Source organism: Symphalangus syndactylus, chromosome 12 (genome assembly GCF_028878055.3).
Source record: "Symphalangus syndactylus isolate Jambi chromosome 12, NHGRI_mSymSyn1-v2.1_pri, whole genome shotgun sequence".
Taxonomy (NCBI): Eukaryota; Metazoa; Chordata; class Mammalia; order Primates; family Hylobatidae; genus Symphalangus; species Symphalangus syndactylus.
Window position 1 is genome coordinate 40113540 of NC_072441.2, and position 27627 is coordinate 40141166.

The following is a 27627-nucleotide window of genomic DNA, read 5'->3' on the forward strand; positions in this document are numbered from 1 at the left end:
AGCTTAAAAAAGACATAAAATCTAAGTAGCATAATTTTCATAAACAGAAACCCAGAAATTCATCAAAGAGCTACTGCCACCTCTTGCCCATTTTCCCTGGCCAAACACCAGGTTGAAATTGTTTCTCTGAGCAATTTTACAAGATCTTCAAAAATAATTCTAGATTAATTTTATAAAGCAAGCAGGACACTTATGGTAAAATCTGATGAAAACTATCTCCAATATCACATATGAATATTAAAGAAAACTCCTATATAAATCTAGCAGTATATTAAAAGAAAAATGTACCGTTTCCAATAGGATTTATTACAAGTCTGCAAAGGAGGTTCAATATTAGAAAATCGATTAATCTATTGATATCTACCAATTAGTAGGCTTAAGGAAGAGAATCATGTGATCACCCTTACCTTCATATATGCTAAAAAGATATCGGACAAAATTTAATAACCATTCTTGATGAAATTCTTAAGAAAGTATTTATCAATAGATACATCTTTGAATGTTGAAATATAGTTATTTCACCTGCCAAATCAGTAGTACATTTCAGGGAGAAACACTAGGGCATTCCCCACTCAGGAACAAAGCAAGAATGGTCCTATCATCACTATTATTTAATATTGTAGCAGAAGTGCTAGCCAATGTGATCATGCAAGATAAAGAAATTAGAGATGTGAGAATTAACAAAGCAGTAAAACTATCACTATATGTAAATCATATAACATATCTAGAAAATTCAAGGAGGTCAAATAAAAACTACTACAAACAAACAAAACATTTAGTAAATTAGCAAGGTACAAAATTCATATGCAAATTTTTTCATGCATACAATCAATATTCATTGAAAATATAATAGAAGACCCCATAGCGAGGTGATGAACCTAAAAAGAAATGCTCGAGGCTGAGTATTCTACAGATGAAAACATTAAAACATTCTTTGAAAGATAAAAGGAAGTCATGAACAAATGGAAAGGCATTTTGGATAGGAAGAGTCAATATTATCAAGATGTCGAACTTCTCTAAGTTAATTTATAAATTTAATATGATTTCAATAAAAGTAAAATCTGGTTTTTTTTAGAACCAGACTAGACCAGAAATAATTTTAAAGTTTAGATAAAAGTAAGCCAGGCATGGTGATATGCACATGTAATCCCGGCTATTCCAAGAGAGTAGGATTGCTTGAGCCCAGGAGTTTGAGACCAGCCTGGGCAACACAACAATAACCTGTCTCAAAAAACAGAAAAAGCTCATATGGAAATAGAAACAAAAAAATAGGAAACGTCTGCAAAAGAAAAGCACCGAAGGAAGATTTTTCTTTGTCAGATAAAGCCCCAGTGGTTATTATTATAATGACACATGAATAGGCAGACTAACACAACAGAATGTATAGTCAGAAATAGACCTAAATCCATACGGAGTTTTAGTATATAATAAATGTGGTATCTCAAATCAGTGAGAAAAAGAGGTGCTATCAACGAATCATCTGGGAACTACCAGGAAGCCAAATGGAGAAAAAAATGTGGTTTGATGTATGCCTCACACCCTAACCCACGGTAAATTTCAAATGGGCTAGGATTTTTCCTATACATTTGGATATAATTCACTGAAGCACTGTTTATAATGCAACATATTGGAAACGATCTACAAGCTCACCAATAAGGGACTGGTTAAATACATTAATAGTATATCTATAAAATGGAATACAATAATTTTGTTTAAAAAAGCTTTTTTATCAATATATTATATCAAAATATCTCCATGCTATAGTAAGTGAAAAAAGCTAGAGCAGGAGGTAAAATGTGTATAGTTTCCTATTATCTGTAATTTGAAAGGAGAAGAAAGATAATTATTTTTATTAGCTTTCAGATAAATACAAATTCTTATCAAGGATATAATAACCTAGATGTCACATTTGGCAGGTTTCCAAATTAATCCACCTGGGGGAGGTCCATAATTCATGGCTTACATCCTATCCTTGAGTAAAGAAACTTATCCTGAGTCCCTGAAATCTTATAGTGGGTTCCTCAAACTGTTGATGTTCCATAATTAATATGTAACTTAAGTGATACTGAAAAGGACATTGATTGGTTTCTGAATGGTGAAGCTTTACTGATTGTCTTGCACATTGAAGATTCTAGCCTGTATGATGCAAAAGACAATTCCTGTCTGAGAAGCCACTCTCCCTAAACTTCCCCATAGAAGCCTTCTTCTTCCTCTTCCTCCTCTTCTTTTTCTTCCTCTTCCTCCTCCTCTGCCACCACCGCCTCCTCCTTCTCCTTCTTCTTCTTCCTTTTTTTTTTTTTTTTTTCCAGACACAGTCTCACCTTGTGGCCCAGACTGGAATACAGTGGTGCAAACATGGCTCACTGCAGCCTTGACCTCCTGGGCTCAAGCGATCCTCCCACCTCAGCCCCCTGAGTAGCTGGGACTACAGGTGTGCACCACTATGCCCAGCTAATTTTTGTATTTTGGTAGAGATGGGGTTTCTTCATGTTACCCAGGCTGGTCTTAAATTCCTGAGTTCAAGCCATCCTCCTGATTCGGCCTCCCAAAGTGCTGGGATTACAGGTGCGAGCCATGGTGCCCAGCTACGTTTTCATACTTTGTGTTTAAGCCAGGTAAATGAATACCTACTCAAACAATTTTGATACATGTTTTTAAGTGAAAAAAAAAAACTCCTAATCATAACTAAAGAGTGAAATAGAAAGGTTATGTAAACAATTTGCCAACTTACAGAAATAAATTTCACTGGTAAATCTGTTCATAATTTTTGTATATACTTAAATATCACTTTCAGAGGAAAATGTATTTGTGATCTCTTCAGCCAAGGTCAAATTCTTGTGTCATATACTTATGACACTTATATCCATTTACTTATGACACATATCCATTTATACACATATCCATTTTGTACTTCCTTGGAGCACTCTTTAATAATTAGTTAAATAATCAACTACCAAAAAATTAATCTTCCATCCTAGAATGAAAGCATCAACAGGGCAGTGGCCAGGCCAGCCTTGCTGACTTCTATATCTCATAGTGTCTACACAGAGGATGCTCTACATTGGAGGAAGAGTTGGTGTTTCAAAATCTAAATGTTTTATTGCAAGTAAGAGGGTAAAAATAGCTATGGCCATCTCACTGCTACTTAGGTAGAGGGACTGAGGAGTATGCTTGCTGATCTTTCCACTGCTCTGCAGCTTCCTGCAGGTATTTTTGCTTTAAGAAAAGAGAGGGGAGTAAGAGCCCATTTGCAGGGGACAACTGAAGTCTCAAAAGCTGATGATGTCCTCTTGAATAAAGTTTTGGAATTTTTCCGATGTCCATTTCTCTTTTCTTCTTTTACTAAGAGAACACCCCACGCCCATCAAGTTTTGACTAGATTAATGGCTACTCCAGTTACAGGTTATGTTTTCCACATTCTTTTGAGAAGGCTTTGAGTTTTGGTTTTAGCTTCTAGGTTTTATTTTATTTTTGTGAGACAGGGGCATGCTCTGTCACCCAGGCTGGAATGCAGTGGTGTGATCACAGCTCATTGCAGCCTTGATCAGTGCTCAAGAGATCCTCCCACCTCAGCTTCCCAAGTAGCTGGGACTACAGGCATGCATCACCACACTTGGCTAATTTATTTTATTTTTTATTTTAATTCTTGTAGATAACATATCTCCCTGTGTTGCCCAGGCTGGTCTTAAACTCTTGGGCTCAAGTGATCCTCTTGCCTTGACCTCCCGAAGTGCTGGAATTACAGATGTCAGCCACCCCGCTGGGCCTAAGTTTTAGAAATGACTTCTGCTTTATGTTTTTCAAAATAAGGTTGTTTGCCCTTCGTATTTTCTTTTGTTCTGTTCTGTGGCCTGGAGTGTGGAACCAGTGAAGTTAACAATCACTGGAGAAAACACTTTTGACCTAGAGAGAAAAGCCAAATGTAGAAGACGGGAGCGTTGCCCCAGCAACCTGGGTATCTAGATGACTTTATGGAGCATGGCCCAGATATTCATCCTGAATTGTGATATGAGAAAGAAGCTTCCAACACACTTAAGCCCTTGTACTTGGAGCTGCTTTTTCCCCCCTTACAATGGCTTAACTTATTCCCTAATCATGGCAACAAATACTAGTGGGGTTCTTAGTGGCAGGATCTGTTTTGTAGAGGACAAAAATCCACTCTAGCTAGTTTAAGAAGAAAGGGATTTATTGCAGCCGTTAGGTAGCTTATAAAACTTTTTGGAAGGCCAAGGAAACAATTTTGGATTATACACTGTCAGAAGTAATATAGTCAGAAGAAACATCTGGCTCACTACAGATTTATTCCAGAAGAAATCCCACTGTTGCCACTACCCTCTACAGAGCACAGCATCACTATTATCTATCTCCCTGGGTTATATGCTGGCTTGTTGATCTGCAAGGAGTATGGGAGCTGCCCATAGTACTCTGCCTACTCGTCTGTCTGGGTCATGCCACGCTGGGCTTGGGCCATGCCAGTGGAGACCCTGACTGTAGTTCTCTTTGCTTTCTGGCATTCATGTCTCCTGTAAAGATGCTTTGTTTCAGTCTGTTGGAGTGTTCATTTGCTCTCACTGAATGGATGATTTCTTCTTTAGGAGTTCCTAGAAATGTGATGTTTCAAAAATTTTCGTTACAGGTTTAGCATGATAAAATGCTTTAAATGATAGATATAATTTTCAGTAACAGAAGAGTTATACTGTCAGAATTCTGAGCCTAATTCCAGAATTGTCCTTGAAAGGACAAGATTTATTGTCAAGGAACGAGTTTAAGTAATAAAGTTGGCAAGTAGTCAACATAGATCAACTTTCCATTATTAACATTCTGAGCCATATGTGAAATGACTGGAAAACAGATCTTGGAGCCATAAGGCATTAAGACTTGTTCTTCCCTTCCTGTCAATTTAAACACAAAAAGCACTTTAGGAAACCAAAGACACATGCACATTCATAAAGGGAAAAGGATTGGAGTGAACCTTTCTATTTTGCCTCTAATGCTGGAATATTCTTTCACATTCTTTCCAATATTTTACTTAGTTTGAATCCAACTACTTTCTGTAATATTCAAGACTTTCCTCAAAAGCACTTCATTGTGGGTCAACAAGGTATGCCACCTAAATCAGATTTTCACATAACCAAGAACCATCTCTTTAGAATTGAAAACCTTTTTCATCTTATTTTTGACATAAATCTTTTTGTAGTCCATACATTTTAAACAGACTTATTAAACAAAAGATGCTCTCCTTGGTTATCTCAATGAATACTCATTACTAGATAATGCTTTCAGGGTGAAATTCCAGCTACTTTCCAAAATTCTTTTCACTTCCTGCAGTACTGATAATCACTTTTCACTGGGACTCCCTAAAATATTTTTATGTCCCTTTCTCTCTTCAAATGTATTGTTTAGAACTTATCAAGCTTAATTGAAGTGTGCTAAGTAGAATCAAACAGGCTCTGAATGAGTTTAAAAGGTCACCTAGGAAATAAGGAATTTAGCCAGAGTGCTGTAGCTTTGTCAAAGCCATTTCATCATGCTTTAAAAAAAATTCTGGACGCATATCTCTACACCAGAGAATTGAGGAGTATAGAAATCTGGCCTTCAGAAGAGAGTAGTTTTACTATCCTTCTAGATACAAACTTTTAAAAAATAAAACAGTTTTATTCAGGTATAATTGACATATAACAAATCACATATATTGAAAGTATACAATTTGATTAGTTTTGACATATGTACACATTCACCAAACCATCATCACAATCAAGATAATGAACATGTCCATCACCCAAAAAAGTTTCCTCATTCCCCTCCATAATTTTAAAGTCCAGATGCCCAGGAAACTGCTGATCTAATTTATGCCACTCTAGATTAGTTTGCATTTTCTAGAATTTTAAATGAATGGAATCATACAGTATGTATTCTTTTTTGACCTTTTAAGTTTTACTCAGCATAATTGTTTTGAGATTCATTCTGCTTTATTGCTGAGTAGTATTCTATTATGTAAGTGTAACCCAGTTGTTTATCTATTCATCTGTTTATAGACATTTGGGTTATTTTCAGTTTTTAGCTATTACAAGTAAAGCTGCTAAGAACTTTTATATACAAGTGTTTGTATGGTGTTAGGAACCAAAGAAACTTAGAAACTGTTTTCCAAAGTGGTTGTATCATTTTACATTCTCAACAGCAGTGCCTGAGAATTCTAGTTCCTTTATATTGGTATGGTCAGTCTTTTAAATTTTAGTGATTCTGACAAAGAGTGGTGCTATCCATTGTGGTTTTCATTTGCATGTCTTTAATGACTAATAGTATTAAATATATTTTCATATGTTTGTTTTCTATTCATATTGTCTCCTGACATGGTTTAGGTCTGTGTGCCCAACCAAAAATCGTGTCGAAGTGTAATCCCCAATATTGGAGGTGGGGCCTGGTGGCAGGTGATTGGATCATTGGGGTGGATTTCTTGTGAATGGTTTAGCACAATCCCCTTTGTGCTGTTCTCGTGACAGTGAGTTCCTGTGAGATCTGGTTATTTAAAAGTGTGTGGCACTTCCCCTCACTTCTCTCATTCCTGAACCCACCATGTGAGATGCCTCCAGCTTAGCCTCCCCGGAAGCCCAGCAGATACTAGCATCATACTTCCTGTACAGCCTGCACAACTATGAGCCAATTAAACCTCTTTTCTTTATAAATTACCCAGTCTCATGTATTTCTTTATAGCAATGAGAAAACAGACATATATAATCTTTGGTGAGGAATCTGATCAAATCTTTTGCCCATGTTTTAATTAGTTCATTTGCCTTCTTATGTTAAATCTTGAGAGTTATTTATATATTTTGGATACAAGTTTATTTAAATATATCATATAGATGATATATCAGATATATGATTTGCAAGTATTTTCTCTGTAGCTTGCATTTTCTTTCTTTCAAGGAATAGAAGTTTTTAACTTTGATGAAGTTCAATATATCATTTTTCCTCTATAGATCATGCTTTCAGTGTTGTGTCTAAGAAATCTTGGCCTAATCCAAAGCAGCAAAGATTTTCTTTCTATGTTTCCTTCTAGAAGTTCTATAGTTTTAGGTTTCATGTTTAGGTCTATGATCCATTTTTGGTGAATTTGTGTAAATGTTGCTAAGGAATGGATTGAGCATGGATTAGCAACTTTTGCTAAAAAGACTTGAAATTAGTTGTTCAAAAACTGGTGGATGTACTTCTGGGTGCTCCATTTTTTTCTAGTGATTCATTTCTTTATCTTTGCACTAGTACCACTAGTCTTGCTTACTCTAGCATTATAATAAACCTTAAAACCAGGTAGTGTTAGTCCTCTAACTTTGTTCTTTTTCAACATTGTTTTGGCTATTCTAGGTCTTTGCATTTCAATGTAAACTTTATAATTGTTTTTACCAATACCTACAAAAGAGACTTTCGGGATTATGATTGGAATTTCATTAAATCTATACATTAATGGACGGGGCAGGGTTAGTTTTCTGACCCATGAGCAAGACATATCTATCTATTTATTTATTAGTTAGTTTGTTTTTTGTTTTGTTTTTGAGACAGAGTCTCTCTCTGTCGCCTAGGCTGGAGTATAGTGGTATGATCTTGGCTACTGCAACCTCTGCCTCCCAGGTTCAAAGCATCCTCGTGCCTCAGCCTCCTGAGTAGCTGAGATTACAGGCATGTGCCACTACACCTTAATTTTTGTATTTTTAGTAGAGATGGGATTTCGCCATGTTGGCCAGCCTGGTCTTGAACTTCTGGCCTTAACTCATCTGCCTGCCTTGGCCTCCCAAAGTGCTGAAATTACAGGCATGAGCCACTGCACTCAGCTCATATCTATCTATTTAGGTTTTCTTTAATTTTTCTCACCAGTATTTTGTAGTTTTCAATGTGCAAGTCTTTCACAACCTTTGTTAGTTCATGTTTTCTGCTGCTATTGTAAATAATATTTTTACTAGTATGTAGAGACACTTTTGTATATTGATCTTGTATCTTGTGACCTTGCTAAAGTCATTAGTTCTAGTTAGTTTCTTTGCAGATTTCCATGGATTTTCTACGTAGATTATCATGTCTGTGAATAACAACAGTGTTGTTCCTTCCTATTTAGTCTGTATGCCTGTTACTCTTTTTCTTGCCTCATTGCAATGGCTAGAACATCTAACCCAATATTGAACAGAAGTGGAAGAAGTGGACATTGTGATCTTGTTTTTGATATTAGGAGGAAAGTACTCTCTGTAGAGGGAGAATATTTGGAGCTTACCTCCAGCCTCTCCAGATCCTTTTCTTTGAAGCTTTTGACTGTAACACATATCCTTTAATGCTGTCACTGTGATGTAGCCTTCTTTATATAGCTAACAATTTTCCTTTCGTCTGAAGGACATCTTTTAGCATTTATTGTAGTGCTGATGACCCACTGATGATGAATTCTTTCAGTTTTTTATGTCTAGAAAGTCTTTATTTCACCTTTGTTTTTTAAAGATTTTTTTCTGGGTATAGAATTCTAAATACAGAATTTTAGGTTGACTTTTTTTTCTTTCAGTAATTTAACGATGCTGCTTCACAGTGAATTCATTTGCAATTTCCAATAAAAATTATACTGTCATCCTTATCTTTGTTCCTCTGCATGTATCATGTCTTTCTTCTTTGGCTGCTTTTTATGATTTTCTCTTTATCACTGGTTTTGAGCACCTTGATTATGATGCACATTGGTGTAGTTTTCTTCATGTTTCCTGTGCTTGGGGTTTGTTGAGCTTCTTGAGTCTGTGAGTGTTGAGTTTTCATCAAATTTGGAAAATGTATTTTAAGAGTTTATTTATTTTTCTATTTCTTATTTTCTCCTCTCCTTTGGAGACTCATTACACACACATTAGGATGTTTCAAGTTGTCCCACAGCTTATTGATGCCCTTTCCTCTTTTTAATTCTCTTCTCTCTGTGCCTCATTTAGGATCATTTCTATTGCTATGTCTTCAAATTCACTACTCTTTTATTCTTCAATGTCTAATCTTCTGTGAGTCCACTGCAGTTTTTATCTTTAGAGTTCAATGTGTTTTATTTTATTTTTGTTTTTCAAAATATCTTTCATGTTTCACCTTAACTTTATAAACATATAAAATGTAATTCTGATAACTTTAGTGTCCTTGTCTAATAATTCTAACATTGTGTAAATTCTGAGTTGTTTCAATTGGGCGGTAAGTTTTCCAAATATGGTTTGTATTTTCTTGTTTCTTTGACTTGTAACTTTTAACTGACTACCAGACATTGTAAATTTTGTTTCATTGGGTGCTGGATATTTCTGTACTCCTACAAGTATTCTTGAGCTTTGTTCTGAGATGCTTGGAAACAGTTTTATCCTTTCAGGTTTGTTAGGCTGGCCCAGAGCAATACTCAGTGGAGAGCTACTTATTCTCCACTGAGGCAAGACCCTACTGTGCACTGTAGCAAATGTCCTGTGAATTATGGGGTTTTCCAGTCTGGATGGTGGGAACGGGCATTACTCTCAGCCTTTTGTGAGCATTGGGCACCGGTTCCTCTAATATGTTTAGGGATTTCTTTCCTGAGCTTCACCCAGTTTCCTCACAGGCAAGTGGTAATCTGTACTCATCTGAGTACTTGAGAGGAACCCTTTGCAGATCTCTGAAGTTCTCTCTCTTTGCAGGTCTCTGCTCTCCAGTACTCTGTCCTATGACGTTGGCCATCTTAGTCTCCCTGGACTCTCAGCTCTGTCTCCTCAACTCAGAGTCCACTGCACTCTCCTGCATTTCCCCTCTTGGCACTTCATCCTGGAAATTCCCTCAAGACAGTAAGCTGGGGCAACTGTAGGGCTCATCTTGCTTGTTTCCTGTCTCTTAGGGGTTACTGTCTTTTTTTCCCCAATGTCCAGCATCCTGAGAACTATTGTGTCCTGTACGTTGTATGTTGTCCTTTTTTAAATTTATTTATTTATTTTTTTGGTTGTCACAGGTAGTAAGAAGAATCTGGTTCCTGTTACTCCATCTGGATTAGAAATAGAAGTTCCCACAATCTATTTTGACTATTGTTTTATAGCTTCAAGGTAATATAAGTAATACAATTTTTAAATAAACGGTGTCATTGATCAAGATTTTTAGTCAAATTTTGCTATTCTCATTCTCTTTGTTTTTTTTTTTTTTCATTTTGTTTTTGAGATGGTGTCTCACACTGTCGCCTGGGCTGGAGTGCAGTGGTACTATCTTGGCTCGCTGCAACCTTCGCCTCCTAGGTTCAAGCGATTCTCCTGCCTCAGCCTCCCAAGTAGCTGGGATTACAGCTGCCAGCCACCATGCCTGGCTAATTTTTTGTATTTTTAGTAGAGACGGGGTTTTAGTATGTTGACCAGGTGGGTCTCGAACTCCTGACCTTGTGATCCATCTGCCTTGGCCTCCGAAAGTGTTGGAATTACAGGAATAAGCCACCACGCCTGGCCTATTTTTCTTATATTATGTCATTCAGGGACTGTGTCTTTTGATTTTAACCAATGCAGGATTTTTTTTATCCAATGTATCAAACAATGTCAATAATAAAAGAAATGATTGAATTTGCATTGGAAAATAAATATTTCCTTCTCCTCATACTTCTTGGAGAATGTTTTAACAGTCTCCAGCCAAAGTTTGAAACTTCTTAATTTAAAACTTTTTCTTTTCATTCATTCTCAGTTTTCATGGAGAAGTAGCAAATAGGCTTCCACTTATGTACCAACCCTCACTAATTTGGCGCTTTGGAGTTTTTTTGTTTTTGTTTTTTGTTTTTTTTGAGACAGGGTCTCACTCTGTCACCTAGGCTAGAGTGCAGTAACTTGACCACAGCTCACTGCAACCTTTACCTCCCTGGTCCCTGACTTATTTTTTATGGCCACCAGATTGCTGTATGTTCTATATTTTTTAGTACTATTTCTACCTTTTTATATTAAATTTTTTTAAATTTCTGAATTATATCTTTTTCTGGTATGAGAGATAATAGTTACTTTTCAGTGAATAGCCAATTGTCTAGCAATAATTATTAAATTGATGTAAATGTCAATTTTATCACATGGTGAAATCCCATAGATATGGCTATTTTGTTTTTAAACTCTTCTCCGTTCTACTGTTCCTCTTTTATGTAGTCAAAATTATATTGATAGTAATGATAAAAATGGCTTTAGAGTTATAATGTCTAGATTAGAATTATATTTCCATTATTTACTGGCTATTTAATTTTTTGCAAATGCATCTTTTCTAGGCCTCAGTTTCTTCCTCTAAGTATTATGTCTTAAAAACGCTATCTACTTCATAAGGTTTGGAAGATAATTAAATGACATCAGGTATGTAAAACATAGCACAGTGTCTAGCACACAGTAAGCCTTCAATAAATGTCATTAAAAACGATAATAGTAATAAAGCTTTATAGTATGTTTTCATACCTAGTAGGTAAGTCCTCTAATGTTATACTTTTCCAAAAAAAAATTTATTTGCTTGTTTCACCTGTTACCACCCCAGCTGCCTCTGGGTTAAGTAAGAGTGACTCTCCAAGATCCACCACAAGATTGCAGGAGAAATGCAGAATGGTGGGAACAGATCTTCCAGAGTCACTTTGTTACTAACATTCAGTCAACTGCAGGGAGGAGAGTGGAAGGGACAAATATAGTCTTTCTGTGATCAGTATGCCTTCTCTTACTCAAACAACACAGCTCACAATGATTAGCAACAGTTCTAGAAAAAAGTGGACATTTTTTGACATGTCTTTTCAGAGAATGCTTTCTTGCTACTTCTCCCCAGCTTTGCAGTTAAATAATTAATTCTTCAGAAATCCTCTTGCTTCTATAAACTAAAAATAAAATCCTAAGCCCCTCAAACTGACTGGATGAGCCCTGCCCCCTTGGCCAAGCGGACTCCGGAGAAATCTTACAAATTTAGTTCCCAGACATGATAGGATGGGAGGTCCGACACCCCTTGTTACACCCGCCTCCTTTTGTGGTTTAGACACAACTGACCAGCAGTAATGTCAAAGTAGATATCATATGACTGACAGAATGGACTCTTTGTGGAAATAAGATAACAGATTATAAACAGGACCTAAGGCCATGCCAGAGAAGGATTAAATCATACACCCTACACTTAAAGAATAAACTATGTGCAAAGTGCTACAAGGTTTTTCTTTTTCTCTAGAAGTTAAACAAGCACTGGCCTTGAAATAAACAATATTAAAACAATTGCAACTCACCACCAGATGCTCACTAACTGACACCCTGTTCCACAAGCCTTGATTGGACAACAGACTGATTTCTGTAACTTTCTTCTGATGAGAGATCACTTATCATGAACTGGTTCTGGTGTGTTTTACAGAGACTGCACACTGGAATGCCTTCGTGTCCCTGCTTCACCTTTTGGCCTACCTGTAATACATTTAAGTGTTAATCTTCCACCCCTAAGTGAACATGGTGGTGTGTAACATGCATGAGGACCACCTTCATGAATATTCATAGCTCCTCCTGTAACCTGTTGAATAAGTATACTTGGCCAATCCATTTAAAAGAAATCCCTGTTCCATCCTCCTCTGCCTCAAAGTGCTTTGTTTAGATGGTGGTTGTGCTTCCTGCCTGGAGGTTGTAATCTCCTTCTTAAGAAATAAAGCTCATAAGCTCATCAGATTGAATGATGAGGAACCAAAAAAGAAAAAAAGGAAATAAATCTCTCTTTTCTAAATTTATACATTGTTATACATAGTGATTTTTAAGTTAATACTTCTTATCATCCCTTTACTCTCATCATGTTTAGCACAAATTAGCCATTGTCTGTTCTGTCATTGCAGAATTACATACTATACTGAATAATTTGGAGAGAAATTTACCTCATCAGATCCTAGCTAGGAATAGGCACGTCTGTTCATTTATTTATTTTGTTCCTTAGCAAAGGCTTTTTTTGGTTGTTGTTTTGTTTGTTTTTACTTTAAGTTTTGGGATACATGTGCAGAATGTGCAGGTTTGTTACATAGGTATAGATGTGCCATGGTGGTTTGCTGCACTTAACACATCATCTAGGTTTTAAGCCCCACATGTATTAGGTATTTGTCCTAATGCCCTCCCTTCCCTTGCCCCCACCCCCCGACAGGCCCCAGTGTGTGATGTTCCCCTCCCTGTGTCCATGTGTTCTCATTGTTCAACTCCCACTTATGAGTGAGAACATGCAGTGTTTGGTTTTCTGTTCCTGTGTTAGTTTGCTGAGAATGATGGTTTTCAGCTTCATCCATGTCCCTGCAAAGGACATGAACTCATTCTTTTTATGGCTGCATAGTATTCTATGGTGTACATGTGCCACATTTTCTTTATCCAGTCTATCATTGATGGGCATTTGGGTTGGTTCCAAGTCTTTGCTATTGTAAATAGTGCTGCAGTAAACATATGTGTGCATGTGTCTTTATAGTAGAATGATTTATAATCCTTTGGGTATATACCCAGTAATGGGATTGCTAGGTCAAGTGGTATTCCTGGTTCTAGATCCTTGAGGAATTGCCACACTGTCTTCCACAATGGTTGAACTAATTTACACTCCCACCAACGGTGTAAAAACTTCCTATTTCTCCACAGCCTTGCCAGCCCTTAGCAAAGTTTTAATAGTGCTCTAACTTTCCTTATCCCTTCCTTTCTCTCTCTCCTTCTTTATTTCCTTTCTTCCATGTTATATAGAGTTAAATTTTTTTTAATTTTTGTGGGTACATACTAAGCATATATATTTATGAGGTACACGAGATGTTTTGACGCAGGCATGCAATGTGAAATAAGCACTTCGTGGAGAATAAAATACCCATCCCCTGAAGCATTTATCCTTTGAGTTACAAACAATCCAGTTATACACTTTAAGTTATTTTTAAAATGTACAGTTGTTATTATTGACTACAGTCACCCTTTTGTGCTATCAAATACTAGATCTTATTCTTTCTATTTTTTGTACCCATTAACCATCCCTATCTACCCCCAGCCCAACCTCCCACTACCCTTCCTAGCCTCTGGTAACCATCCTTCTACTCTTTATGTCCATGAGTTAAATTGATTTGATTTTTAGATCCCACAAATAAGTGAGAACATGTGATGTTTGTCTTTCTGTGCCTGGTTTATTTTACTTAACATAATCACCTCCAGTTCCATTCATGTTGCAGCACATGATTAGATCTCATTCTTTTTTATGGCTCAACAGTACTCCATTGTGCATATGTACCACATTTTCTTTATCCATTCACCTATTGATGGACACTTAGGTTGCTTCCAAATATTAGCTATTGTAAACAGTGCTGCAACAAACATAAGAGTGCAGATATCTCTTCAATATACTGATTTCCTTTCTTTTGGGTATATACCCAGTAATGGGATTGCTGGATCATATGATAGCTCCATTTTTAGTGTTTAGAGGAACCTCCAACTGTTCTCCATAGTGGTTGTACTAATTTACATTCTCACGAACAGTGTACAATGGTTCCCTTTTCTCCACATCCTCACCAGCATTTGTTATTGCCTGTTTTTTGGATATAAGCCATTTTAACTCAGGTGAGATGATTTCTCATTATAGTTTTGATTTGCATTTCTCTGATGGTCAATGCTGTTGAGCAGTTTTTCATATGCCTTTTGCTCATTTTTTATTGGATTATTAAATTTTTCCCATATAGTTGTTTGAGCTCCTTACAGGTTCTGATTATTATCCCTTGTCAGATGGGTAGCTTGCAAATATTTTCTGCCATTCTGTGGTTGTCTCTTTATTAATTGTATCCTTTGCTGTACAGAAGATTTTTAACTTGATATGATCCCATTTATCTAATTTTGCTTTAGCTCCCTGTGTTTGTGGGTCATTGCTCAAGAAATCTTTGCCCAGACCAATGTCCAGGAGATATCCCCCAATGTTTTCTCATAGTAGTTTCATAGTTTGAAGTCTTATATTTATAAGCATTTAATCCATTTTGATTTGATTTTTGTATATGGCAAGATAGAGGTCTAGTTTCATTCTTTGGCATATGGATATCCAGTTTTCCCAAAATCATTTACTGAAGATACTATCTTTTTCCCAGTGTATGTTCTTGGCAGCTTTGACAAAAATGAGTTCACTGTAGGTGTGTGGATTTATTTCTGGGTTCTCTATTCTGTTCCATTGATCTATATGTCTTTTGTTGGGCCAATACCATGCTATTTTGGTTACTATAGCTCCGTAGTATATTTTGAAGTCAGATAATGTGATTCCTCCTGTTTTGCTGTTTTTGTGTAGGATAGCTTTGGCTATTCTGGGTCTTTCGTGGTTCTATGTAAATTTTAGGATTTTTTTCTATTTCTGTAAATAATGTCATTGGTACTTTGATAGGGATGGCATTAAATCTGTAAATTGCTTTGGGTAGTATGGACATTTTAACAATATTGATTCTTCCAATTCAGGAACATGAAATATTTTTCAATTTTTTGTTGTCCTCTTCAATAGTTTAGTGTTTTATAGTTTTCATTACACAGACCTTTCACTTCTTTGGTTAACTCCTAGGTATTTAATTTGATGTGTGGCTGTTGTAATTGGGATTACTTTTTTATTTCTTTTCTTAGGTGGAGTCATTAGGTTATTCCAAATATAACATCATATCATCTGCAAACAAGGATAATTTGACTTCTTCTTTTCCAATTTGGACTCCCTTTATATCTATCTTTCTCTTGTCAGATTGCCCTAGATAGGGCTTCCAGAACTATGTCAAATAACAGTGGTGACAGTGGACATCTTGTCATGTTCAGGATTTTAGAGGAAAGGCTTTCAGTTTTTCCCCATTCAGTATGATACTAGCTGTGGGTCTGTCACATATGGTGTTTATTATGTTGAAGGGTGTTCCTTCTATAGCCAGTTTTTAGAGGACTTTTATCATGAAGGGATGTTTATCAAATGCCTTTTCAGCATCAATTGAAATGATTGTATGGTTTTTATCCTTCATTCTGTTGATATCACATTTATTGATTTGCATATGTTGAACTATCCTTGCATCCCAGGGGTAAATCCCACTTTGTCATTATGAATAATCTTTCAAAAGCATTGTTGAGTTTGGTTTTCTAGTATTTTATTGAGGATTTCTGCATCAATATTCATCAGCAATATTGCCCTGTAGTTTTCTTTTTTTTATTTTTTTTAATGTGTCTTTGTCTGGTTTTGGTATTAAGGTTAATACTGGCCTTGCAGAATGAGCTTGGAAGGATTCCCTCACTCCTGCATTTTTCTGAATAACTTGAGTAGGATTAGTATTAGTTCTTCTTTAAATGTTTGGTAAAGTTCAACAGTGAAGCCATCAGGTCTCCAGTTTTTCTTTACTGGAAGACTTTTTATCAAGGCTTCAATCTCATTACTTGTTATTGGTCTGTTCAGGTTTTGGATTTCTTCCTGCTTCAATCTTGGTAGGTTGTATGTATCTAGTAATTTGTCTATTTCTTCTAGATTTTCCCATTTGTTGGCATATAGTTGCTCATAGCAGCCACTAATGATCCTTTGAATTTCTGTGGTATCATTTGTAATATCTCCTTTTTTATTTCTGATTATATTTATTTCGATCGTCTTTTTTTTTTCTTAGTCTGGCTAAAGGTCTGTCAATTTTCTTTAAGTTTTCAAAAAACCAACTTTTTGTTTCATTGTTTTTTCATTTCAAATTCATTTATTTCCACTCTAATCTTTATTATTTCTTCTACTAATTTTGGGTTTGGTTTGCTCTTGCTTTTCTAATTCTTTAAGATGCATCATTAGATTGTTCATTTGAAGTTTTTCCTCTTTTTTGGTGTAGGCAGTTATAGCTGTAAACTTCCCTGTTAATACTGCTTTTGCTGTATCCCATAGGTTTTGGTATGTTGTGTTTCTATTACCATTTGTTTCAAAAAAGTTTCCAATTTCCTTCTTAATTTCTTCATTGATCCACTGGTCATTTGGGAGCATATTGTTATATTTCCATGTATTTGTATAGTTTTCAAAATCCTCTTGTTATTAATTTCTAGTTTTATTCCATTGTGGTTAGAGAAGATGCTTGATATTATTTCAATTTTTTAATGTTTTAAGATTAGTTTTATGACCTTACCTATGGTCTGTCTTGAGAATGATCCATGTGCTGGAGAAAACAATGCATATTCTGCAGCTCTTGGATAAAATGTTGTGTAAATATCTATTAGGTCCATTTGGTCTCTAGTGCAGATTAAACTGATATTTGTTGACTTTCTCTCTGGAAGATCTGTCCAATGCTGGAAGTGGGGTGTTGAAATCTCCATCTGTTATTGTATTGGAGCTTATCTCTCTCTTTAGCTCTAATAACATTTCCTTTATATATCTGGGTGTTCCAGTGTTGGGTGCATATATATTTAAAATTCTTATATCCTCTTGCTGAATTGACCTGTTTATCATTACATAGCAACCTTCTTCATCTCTTCTTATAGTTTTTGTCTTGAAATCTATCTTGTCTGATATAAGTATAGCAACGACAACTGTTTTTTTCGTTTCCATTGGCATGGAGTATTTTTTCCATCCCTTTATTTTCAGTCTATGCATGTCTTTACAGGCGAAGTGTGTGTGTGTGTGTGTGTGTGTATTTGTGTGTTTAGTAGGCAACACATCAATGGGTCTTGTTTTCTCATCCATTCAGCTAGTCTCTATATCTTTTAATTGGAGAGTCTAGTCCATTCACATTCGATGTTATTATTAAGTAAGGACTTACTCCTGCCATGGAAACTCCTTCTGCACACATGCTTCTATAACCAGAATAGGGAGCAGTAGCGGTCTCCTGCCAGAAATAATTACTCTGACCTTAAAGGAAACACAGCATTTCTGGCTGCAACCTATTGGCTAAAACAAACCACCTCAAATGTAAATGTCAAAGGGGTGGAATAGTGCAATCTATAAGATGCCTGGAAGAAGAAGTGAAATATTCTGAATAGTGTTACTGTTTCTTTGCCTTATTCTTCACTTTAATGAGAATGTCTCTAGGTTTTAGTACCAGGCATAATATTTGTTTTTGTAGTTGTTGATTTGTGTAAAAAGTCTTTTTTATCATAGTAAGCGAGTTATCGTTTCTTGCCATGCGTTTTTATCAGGAAGGAATGGCAAATTTTATATTTTAATATTTATAGAAATAAATATATTTTATTTTTCCCTTTTAATCTGTTATATAGTTAATTATATTAATGGACTTCCTATTTCAAACTATTCTTGCATCACAGAGGGAAAACCCTACTAAATCACAGTTTATTATCACATTCCGTTATTTGTTAATGCTCTCGATTTGATATATTTCAAGTTTTGGGGGGATTTTTTCATCATCATATCTGAGATTGGGCTACATGCTTTGATATTTTTGTGCCATCTTTGTTGATGATCTATTATAGGAGTCAGATAAATCTACTGGACCTGGTACCTCTAAAAAGTAAATTTTAAATCTTTTAAAATTCTTTTATGGTTATTGATTTATTCAGATTGTTGTCCTTTTCTTAATTTTGGTTAGCATAAACAATTTATTCCATCTAGATTTTTCTTGAATGCCAAAGTTGTACATGGTCATTTTACTTATATTTTTAATCTTTATCTATGATTATATATATTTTTTCACTCACAATATTTGCTTTTCTGTTCTAAGTGAATGTGTATTAATTCTTCAAGACTGCTTTTGGGTAAATTTGCCAAAAATCAAACTGCAGAAAGCCAATTTTCCACAAGGACAGTTTGCCAAATTTTCTTCTTCCTTAGAACTCTTTATAAAGTTTGCAGCAATTCACATTGAATGAGATCTTTTTAATAGCTTTTAAATATTTATGTAAACTTTTAATTGATCAGTTTTTATTTTGTTTTCATAGCAGCATTTTAAGGAATGTTTAATTTATCTTTACCCAGCTTCCTGCTGCTGCAGCTGGAAAGAGCTGGGGACACAGATAGGAGACCTCTGCTAGGGGCAAGACGGGAAGGAGGCTCAGCTCATTTGCTGATTCCAATGAGAGGGAGGATGTGGGTCATAAAGAGAAAGATACATTCAGGGAATATATACTCATAGAGAATATATCCCCAAATATAACCACTTTGCATAAATACATTCTTCTTAGAAATAAGAAATAGCCCCAGCTTCCTCCTTGCTCTGTTTCCCAGGCATTCTGCCCCTAGTCTCTCCCTAGTCTCTTTTCTCCCTGCAAGGGCTGTGCTGTGTGCTGGTTCTGCTCCCCATCTCTCCCCCATGCACTCACTCCCTCCCTCCTTGCTCCTTCCAGCATAAGCAGCAAGGAGCTGGGGCAGAGACAAATTGCACATTCCATGAAACACTATTATGGAGACCCAGTGAGAATCAGGCCATCTAAACTAAATAGAGAAAAGAGCAAGTACATTAAGACAAGTGGTGAATCAGTGATTTGGAGTCTTTTTCTCTAGGACTTGAATCACATGACTGTATCCTTGGCTGATTTGGTAGCTCCATTCTCTGGGGTCCCAGAGTACCCTGTTCAGACCTCCAATACACCATGGAATACTATGCAGCCACAAAAAATGATGAGTTCATGTCCTTTGTAGGGACATGGATGAAACTGGAAACCATCATTCTCAGTAAACTATTGCAAGGACAAAAAGCCAAACACCGCATGTTCTCACTCATAGGTGGGAATTGAACAATGAGAACTCATGGACACAGGAAGGGGAACATCACACTCCGGGGACTGTTGTGGGGTGGGGGGAGGGGGGAGGGACAGCATTAGGAGATATACCTAATGCTAAATGACGAGTTAATGGGTGCAGCAAAACAACATGGCACATGGATACATATGTAACAAACCTGCACATTGTGCACATGTACCCTAAAACCTAAAGTATAGTAATAAAAAATAAAAAAATATAAAAATATAAAAAAAGAAGTAATTTAAAGATACAAGCATTCTCAGTTATTTGATTTCATTACCCGCTCAATTTCTAGACTGTTTATTCATTCAATAACTACGTACTGAACAAAAATTTCATTAAACAAATGTCCATTTAATGAAGAAATGTGAGCTGACTGCAAGCTGGCAGTGTGAGCTGACTATGTGCTGCAAAGTGGGATAGATGCTGGAGATTAAAGTTAAATAAAACCTGGCCCCAGTCCAGAGCTCACAGGCTAGAGGTAGCAGGGACCAAGTATTAGATATCTTCATATCCACTCTGCCCCTCACATCATCGCTGTCACAGAGTCTATGCTCAACAGAAGCTCTCAGTGTATTGAAGGCATGTTTCCACTAAAAGAACTAGAACTACAAGTCCCAAGTACAGTAATTGGTGGCTGTAACTAACATTTTAAACAGCAGAAAATAGTCAAGTCCAAGAGAGTTTATGAGCTCTAAAGATTACATTTTCTAATTTACCAAAATATTTTACAAAAACAGGACAGATTTAAAAATGTTTAGTGAGATACATGGTACTCAGAATCTTACAACAATGAACAAAGCTGGGATTGTCCTTATATTTAAAGTTTGGATCCCGAAACAAGCTACCTGCCTGTCAATTTAAACTTCAGCAATAATAATTCAATAGCTATGCTCAAGGTCAGGACATATTAAATGACCTGTTGGGCGTAAATTCATCAAAAAATGTTTATTAATTCAGCCTTAATCTAGTTCAAAGTGTAACCTATCAGTCCCAGGGTGATCCAAATTAAATAGTGTTGATTCACTCCAGATTCCAGGTCTTATAGCTTCCACATGGCTGATCAAAAACACCCAGAAACACATGATGATTTAGGAAGTTCAGTAACATATACAGCAGAACCATAATTAAATTTCATTCAAATCCTACCCTCAGGATTTTTGAAGACTTGTAAATTAGTCTGGATATTTAAAAACAAACTGTGTTCTCAGATGTTCCCCCAAACAACTCTTTTTAAAATAAACTTCTTTCAAAACCTGGTATTGGGTTGAGCACAGTGTCTCACACCTGTAATCCCAACACTTTGAGAGGCTGAAGCAGGAGGATCACTTGAGGCCAGGAGGTCAAGACTAGCCTGGGCAATATAGGGAGACCCCATCTCCACAAAAATAATTTTAAAAATTAGCTTGACATGGTGGCACATGCTAGTAGTTTTAGCTACTCCAGAGGCTGAAGTGGGAGAATCACTTGAGCCCAGGAATTCGAGGTTACAGTGAACTATGATCACGCCACTGCATTTGAGCCTGGGTGACAGAGCAAGACCATGTTTCTTAACATAAAACAACAACAAAAAAAAACACCTGGTACTGATTATATCACTATAGGTGTATGATAACAATTCAAAAAAAATAAGTAGTCTTCCTTCTGTCTGTCATTCTGTAACAAATAGATAAAAATTAAGAAAATGGGTAGCAATTAGGATCGTGTTTTAGTGAATCCTCGGGTAGTGTATTTGTTAGGCTGAATAATGGCTCCTCCCAAAAGATATCCATGCCTTAATCCCTGGAACCTATGAATGTTACCTTATATCACAAAAAGTGCTTTTAAGATATAGTTGAATTATGAATTTTGAGATGAGGAAATTACCCTAGATTATCCAGGGGGATAACCTTTATTGTAATTATATAATTGTATTATAGTTACACTTTCTAAATATAACTATTTGCTTTAGAGGCAAAATAGATTAGGGGAATCCTGCAGTCAGTTGATGTGGAAGACAAGCTTATCTGGATAATAAAAGTCAACATTATCTGCTCCACATTTCCTGAATGAAACCAGAATTCTCTGACTCCCTACTTTGGCTCAAGGGTCAGACTGTGCCTCCAGGCCATCACAACCGGTAACCATGCACAATTGGCTCATTGATTCCCGTAAAGCAACTCATATGCTCTGAGTTATGACTAGATCTATTTCAGGACTTGTCAGACTGTCAGGCCAGATTTCCACAGTACAACCCCTGAGCAGAGCCTCTAAAGATGGAGATTCCAAAGACCTCTTTTATCCTATTCAATGTACAAAATTTTTGGAGCAAGCCCTCTACCCTCCATCACTTCTTGGATAGTGAGGGAAGTTCTGAAAGGTGCAGCTTACTTCCTGAGTTGCTTTGGATGATCAGACCGTCCATCAAATTCCCAGCTGTCCTAACCATCATCCACTCCAAAACTACATAGACTATTAATTAAATCTCAGGTAAAATCTTTAACTTTATATCTTTGTAATTAAGAGACATTTTTATATACACATGCATATTCCAAAACACTTTTTAATTAAAACATTCTGGGGGAAATATCCTTACTTTCCATTTTGGAGATGATGAGAAGTATTAAGAAAAGTTTGATTTTGCTCAGGGCACTCCTGTTTTAAATCAAACTAATTTTTCCATTGAATATTCTAAGAGTGATTTGCCCACCCTTAATATACCTCAGCCAGAAACTTGTTCCCTTTGAAATTAATCCCAGCTTGTGAACATAGAAAGGTGAAGACTGGAAGGAATGTAATTTCATATTAGTGGTTTCTGTGACTAGATAAACATTAATAATGTTTTCATACTGGCCTAGAAAGTGACTTAATTTATTAAGTGCAGTGGACATATGGTACCCTGTTTGCATTAGCTATGCCCAGTACATGAAAAGAAATCACCAAGTAGAATTCAGTTACCTGCTTTTTTTCCCTAACTCACTGTATTTTATATATGAATTTGCCACTGGTAATGAAGAGCTCCAGCTAATATGAACAATGGCAAGAGAAGTTATACCATTAAATGTATAGGTTCATAAATATAGCATATGAAAACGGATGATTTGCAATTCAATTCTACAAATATTGTGATCATACTATGTGACAGGACTTATAGCCTGAACTGGGGATGGAGGAGTGAATGAGCCAGATGCAGCCCCTGCCCCATAGACCTTAGGGTACCACTCTTTGCCAGAGCCATGGTGGAGGTAATAGCGCATCTAAAATGGATTGCCTTACTCGATATCCATTCCAGCCTCCTTCCAGTACTCCTGAGTTTGGAAAGCTAGAAACTACATTTCCCAGACTCCCTTATAATCAGAGTTTAGGATGTGATTTGGATTCCACCAATCAGATGCACTCAAAAGACTTGGATTATAACTAAATTAAGTGGAGACAATGGCTTGCCACATAATTTGGAAGACCCAGTACAAAATTAAAGTGTGAAGACCCCTGTACAAAAGGCAGGAAAAAAACTTTTTCTTCCTTTCTTCTTCCCCTGGTCTTTCTCACCATCTATCAGGTGTTTGTAGTCCCAGGAATGTGAGGATACTCAGGTATGCAGGCAGATCCTCACCAGTGCTTATAATCTGGCATATGTGCAGCCCACTGGCTATGAGGTTTCCCTCCTACCCGCTGCAAGACCAAAGGCTCCAGAAGTTCAATCAGGCATCTTTTTCCTTCCACTGGCCATAGCAACTCAAGATTGTTGGGTGACCCCTGAGAGTATTATCACCTTCATGTACGGATAAATGAGACACCTGGATGGAGACAAGAGGTGTGCCCTTGCCAAGTCACCCACTGAATATTCCATGATGCTACCAGCCTGGGGTAAGGACTGCCACTGCCTTGCCCTCTCCTACCCTGTCCTGCATAGAGATGCTCTGGGAGCATGCACCTGACTCTAACCCCAATCTTCTTCCTATCCATGCCTAGGGCTCCACCAGGGATGGAGGGAGGCAGTGATTGGTGAATCATGCCCAGGAAGGGGAGGTGTGGGTTAGGGGAGCTGTTGGCTGAGAAGCTGTCACAGGAAGGTGGCAAGAAGAATACCTAAGGTCCCCCAGGACATACTCTATTGTCCCAAAGGACATCACTTTTAAAACACAAATTAAAAGATAAATTTTTAAGAATTTCATGATGGTGGCTGGGCACGGTGGCTCACACCTGTAATCCCAGCACTTTGGGAGGCTGAGGAGGGCAGATCACAAGGTCAGGAGATCGAGACCATCCTGGCTAACATGGTGAAACCCCGTCTCTACTGAAAATACAAAAAATTAGCTGGGCAAGGTGGCAGGTGCCTGTAGTCCCAGCTACTCAGGAGGCTGAGGCAGGAGAATGGTGTGAACCCGGGAGGTGGAGCTTGCAGTGAGCCAAGATCGTGCCACTGCACTCTAGCCTGGGAGACAGAGCGAGACTCCCTCAAAAAAAAAAAAAAAAAAAGAATTTCATGATGGTAACCACAGAACACTAAACTCCACGCACGGGGGCCCTGAGAGAATGCACAGATCACCTGCTCATGAAGCTGGTGCTTAGTGGAAAGAAAGCATTCCATTTTATGCCTGCTGATTGTGGCATCAAGGGTCTCCTGTTTTCAGTTTCCTGCCAAAATATCAGGAGGAGATTGTGAGATTCTTGGCCATGCAAAAGCTGGGTGATTTTGGAAATGGGGAGTTTTTCCTAGAAGCGCAGCCTAGAGCCTGCTGTTTTAGCCACTTTAATGATTTTTTAAACCACCTAATAGCTGGTAATAATTTCCTTAATACTTAGCGCAACCAGAAGGTCTTAATTGCAAATATCAGAAACCACAGCTGATAATTCTCTCTGGAGAGGCATGAAATAGGTGTCAGAAGTAAATTGACTGTGGTGGTGGCCACCATTCCAAACACAAAAGAAAGCATTTGATATTGCCAAAGGTCATTCACTGCTAGAAGAAAAATCATTTGTATTAAAGGAAAGGCATCATGGAAATGGAATAGCAGTGTCATTCCTAGCTGCCCTTTATATTCCAAAAGTTGGAGAGAATTCTTGAAGCAGACCAGTGATTAGGTTTGCAAGTGGGCACAGAAACAAACTGTGTCCTTGCTTAGAAAAAAGTAGGAATCATCCTTGTGATACAGTAGGAAAAACATGAGCTTTACATTTATGTAAATCGAGGTTTGAATTCAGGCCATCTACTTTCTGTGTTACCTTTGGTAAGTAACTTCTCTAAGTCTCAATCTCCTCAAACTGTTCTTCTAGGGTAGTTAGAGAAAGTATATAAAAAGAACCTAGAATAATGTCAGATACACAGTAGATATCAATAACTACTGTTATCATAATAAAATCTGAAATTGGTACATAGGAAGATGTGGATGGCTTTCCCAGGTCACTATTGCATCTGGGTATATTGTCCCAGCAGAACATTAGTAAAGCAATATCATCCAGAATCTCTATGGGATTTCTTGGCATCCATCTCCCAGTCTTCCACCTACCCATCTACCCCCAGTCAACTCACCCATACCACCATCCCAAATAACCATCTACCCTCTCTCCCTTCTAAAATTGGCACGTAGAATTCAATATTAAGAATTCTCAAAATTAAGTAGTAGCTCTATCAAATCAAGCCACAAAAAAGGTTGAGTTTTCTTTTCCTAGTTGGTGTGATACATTCAAGGTTCACTTCACATTTCTACTCCTCTTTCTATCCCAGGGCCCCAAGACAGCGGATTTCACTCCCTTCATTACCAGCATAGCACCTTGCACACATCTCTACACAGCTCTTCCTATAGTGAATTTCAAGTATTTGTTTATATTTTGTCTATCCACATCTATATTTTGATATCCTTGTTGGCAGAGACCATATCTTGTTTAGGTTTCTTATCTAATGCCAGCTCAGTATGATGCATAGGGTGGCCTAATCCATACTGAGTTAATCTAGAGCCTTAAAAGTAAGCCCAAGCCCTTCACTCCCAACTTTACCCTGTTGGCTCAGTCCAATGTTCTCCTCTTCAATTATGATCAGCAGCCCCAGGCATCCCTCCTACTCTTACCAGCTCCACAGGATACCCAGCATCTCACCTGGTCTCAACCACCACTCATGTCTCTGCTCTGTCCTTGAACCTCAAAGAAACATATCCTGGCATTTAAAAATATGGGCAGAGGAAGATGAGGAAAGGAAAAAAAAGAGAGAGTTTCAAGAAGAACGGCATGGTCAACAATGACAAATGTAGTATGAGATAAACAGAATGGTTGAAATGTCTAATTTATTGAGACCTACTGTGCTCCAAGCTCAAAGGAGATGTAAAGGGGAAAGAAATCAACAAGGTAGAGGAGGCTCTTTCCCTCTACCTTGCATCCTACTATGAGGCCTTGCATTCTGCCATGCTACACGTGCTGCAGACAATCAGTGAGTAAATAACCAATGTAATTACAGCTCACAAAGGGTGCCACAAAGGAAAGGAGGCAGGGAGATAAGATGATGATGATGATGCCAATAATAGTGAGAAGTTACCCATAGTTAGTCCGAAATAGCTACTATACGTCAAGACTTGTTCTATATGCTACCAGTATGTAATCTTGTTTAATCCTTACAAGCACCCTAGAAAACAGGGATAATTATTTTCTCCTTTGTAGATGAGAAACTGAAGCACAGAGAAGTTAAGTAACACCTTTCAATGGCTAGCTTTGTTTAATGAGCAACTCAGCTATAATTGTTAAGAATGAGAAAATCAAATCTGATGTCTCATGGAATAAAAGTTTATAAATGAACTTGTAATAAATTCAAAAATCCTTTTTAACAATTTTGAATCTTAAAGTCATTTTACATTAAGTAATAGATACTTATTAAATGTCTGGGCCATTTCTAAGTCAGTTAAAACACTGAAACACTAATTATTAAGCATAAATTTAAGTTTATACATTTTAATATATTTTTATGTGGTGTGGAGAAGCTAAATATATTTGGGTTTGTAAATAAACATAAAAATTTTGTTACAAGGAAACATGGTTCTAAAAATTATGAAATGGTTGCCATTGACAAAATGTTGATATAAAACAGTTCAAAGTTGCTTATGTCCTAGGTTTTCATGATAAATTAAGGTTACTAGAGTTTTAAAAATCTAATTAACATATGGTAATTAAAACAACTCCTTATGCAAGGAAAGTAAGACATGTTTTTGGTAAGTGAAGCTTACATGAAAGATGTGTTTTAGTTAAGGCAAACAAAAGAAACTTTTGTTTTAAAATAGGATGATTAGTTGTCCCAAAAGGAAAAAGAGAAAAGGTTGTGGAAAGTTTATGAAAGATGAAACTTGTGAAAAGAATTTTATGTGCAATTAAGCTGGCTAAAATTGGAAGGGAATTATAAGGTTTTTCTAAAAACAGCATTACTATCAAAATTACACTATTACAAAACGAGAATTTGGTTTTCTCCTTTAAACAAGATTTTTCTGGGGCACAGGTTCTCGGGACCTCCTGAGACTATATCATGGGGAAAATTTTTTTAAGATTTTTCTGTAATATAATAAGAGATAGTAAAATATTTTTTGTTCACCTTTTGAGTAAACTGCAAAAGGTGAGAGTCGGAGGGGAGAGAAAGAGAAACAGATTTACATGCTTCATGATGTCTTTTGTAGGTCTTTTAATTATTTGGAAAATTAGGTCTTCCCTCTATCAAAGAGTAAAGGTTTTTGCTTTTTAAAACTTTTAATTATCAATTTGGCTAAATGAATGATTATTATTTCAGAGTGATCTGTGATCCTATTTTGATCAAGTATTTTAAACCTTTGACATATTTGACAGGCTTCCCAACATCAAATTTCAAAAGAAAAATTAAGTCTTTTTGACTTCAAACTACCCTTCGGATGCTACAGAGAGCCCTTGAAGCATTCAAAAGAGATATAATAAATAGGCTTATTTGATATGTTTAATTATATGGGAAGCATTGTCAAATAAGAAATGATGTTTAGCCTTTTTCTGAGTTATATTGTTTTCCAAAAATAGTATGAGATT